Raw genomic sequence first — 2,284 nt, 5'->3', positions numbered from 1 at the left:
TGTGTGTGTGCGTGTGTGTGTCTGTGTGTGTGTGTGTGTGTGTGTGTGTGCGTTGGGATAATGAATCTTGGACATATCTATGAATAATACCGCATAAATATTCGGCTAAAACACTTTGAATAGTAAATACCTTATCGTGCCTGTGAATCTCGATCCCACGTCTCCTGAATGTTTGTATTTCTGTGAGTTTATTTAGGTTATAGAATTATACTCAGTATGTAAGCTGCAATAATCATACACCAACATTTTATGAAAATACATGAACATTTAAATGGTCACTCAATAAAAGTGTAGGAATATATAAATATGATACATACACGAAGCAAAGAGAGTGGGGTTATTTTAAAGCTTGTTTGAACCTGTTAGAAATAAGCAATAACTCATTCTCAAGCTTTACATAGTTAATATCTTAAAAACGAAATTAGTATTAGCGAATGAAGTCTTAGATAAATAATGTCAAAATGAAATATGCGATGCTGAATTCATTTCTTCAATTCCCATATCCATCATGGCAGACCAGTGACAAACAATCACGACATCTACAATATAGAAAAATAGATATCCACAATATAGTAAAAATAAAATAAAAACAATTAAAATGCGATGCAAGCACAAATGCAGTTGCTGATATTAACTACAAGCATTCTGTCCAAAGAATAGACGAATGTGATATGTAAAACACCACGTGTATCAAATCATAATCTATCATGAATGCTATTTTACAATATCTTAGGTTGCCCGGAAAGTTCTTAGCGTGTTTTAATATGCAAAAAGGATATAAATAATTGACCTTTCAATAAATTTTATTCAATGAAATAATTTCCATTATTATTAATGACCTTTGTCCATCTACCAGGCAATTTAAATATTCCACCAGCATAAAATTTGAATGGTTTTGAAGAAAAACGTCATCTGGATGCATTTTGACTCCATCTAAATCGTTAAATGTTTTTCCTTGCAATGTGTTCTGTAGAGACAAAAACAAGTGGTAGTCGGATGGTGCAATATCAGGAGAATATGGTGGATGAGGTAAAAGTTCCCAATCAAATTTATGTAACATTATTCGGGTAGCCAAAGTCACATGTAGTCAAGCATTGTCTCGTTGGAACACTACACCGTTCCTGTTGGCAAAATTCGGGTTCAAGTTTTTGATTTTTTTTTTTTAGTTCAACTTAACCAGCTGATATACTGATTCATTGTGGGAGAATCTCATAATGAATAGATTAAGAAATTCTGGCGTGGATATTCGTCTTTGGAGGCTGTTTTGGATGATCCTGACGGAAACTCCATAATCTCTTTCGCGCTACGCTTTCGTACACAATCCATTTTTCATCTCCAGTCACACGTTGTTTACTAAAAAAAACAACAAAAAACATGATTTCATTCCATTTCAAAATCATATAACACACAATACCAGTCCAATCAATTCTTTTCTTAGAGTGTGTTGAGGGAGCCATACATTATAGCGAGAAATGTATCCTAGCTTCACGAGGTGTTCATGAGCCGTACTTTTAGAACATTCCAACTTCTCTGGAAGTAATGTAGTCGTGATATTTAACTTTACTTCGATTTTTGCCTTCAAAACATCTTCATTCAATTTCAAAGGTCTTCGACTGCGATTGTCATCTTGCAAGCTATATCTGTTTTGCAAACCACCTTCGAACAGCTGTTTCACCTACAGCATCCTCGCCATAGACTTCACAAATGTTTTTGCAAAACTTTGCAGCATTTTATCATTTTTTAATAAAGGAAAGTATTACAATGCAAATATCAAATTTTTGGTTACCCATTTCAAATTTCAATGATTGGTGGGTGGAATGAAAGATAAATCTATCTTTAGCCAGGAACAAAGAAGAGATACAGTAGCACTTTAAGTAACGCCAAAGTTTTAACTGTTACGTTTCAAGTGTATTCAATGGAATGTGAAAAGATTCAGTTAAAAACGCTCAGAACTTTCTGGACAACCGAAAACTATGTAATACCTGTAATTAAATAATAAAAACAGTTTGAAAAGACTAAGTCCTTTCACGTGTTAATGGGTATGAGATTAGAATTAGATGGCGACTACTCACCACCCACTTACCTTGGGAACGGTCGACAACATGATATATCACACAGCACAGAGAAAAGCAGCGTAAAGAAAAAAAAAATAAATATACACAAATGGAAGTCAACATGTGAGTGATGTGGGTGTTGACAAAATAAATAGATATAAATGAGTTCAATTAGTCATCAACAAGTACACAGAGGAATAAATGCGTACATTACGTATATATATATATAT

This window comes from Octopus bimaculoides, chromosome 19 (assembly GCF_001194135.2).
Source record: "Octopus bimaculoides isolate UCB-OBI-ISO-001 chromosome 19, ASM119413v2, whole genome shotgun sequence".
In the NCBI taxonomy this organism is placed as follows: domain Eukaryota; kingdom Metazoa; phylum Mollusca; class Cephalopoda; order Octopoda; family Octopodidae; genus Octopus; species Octopus bimaculoides.
Note: the sequence above shows the minus strand (reverse complement) of the source record.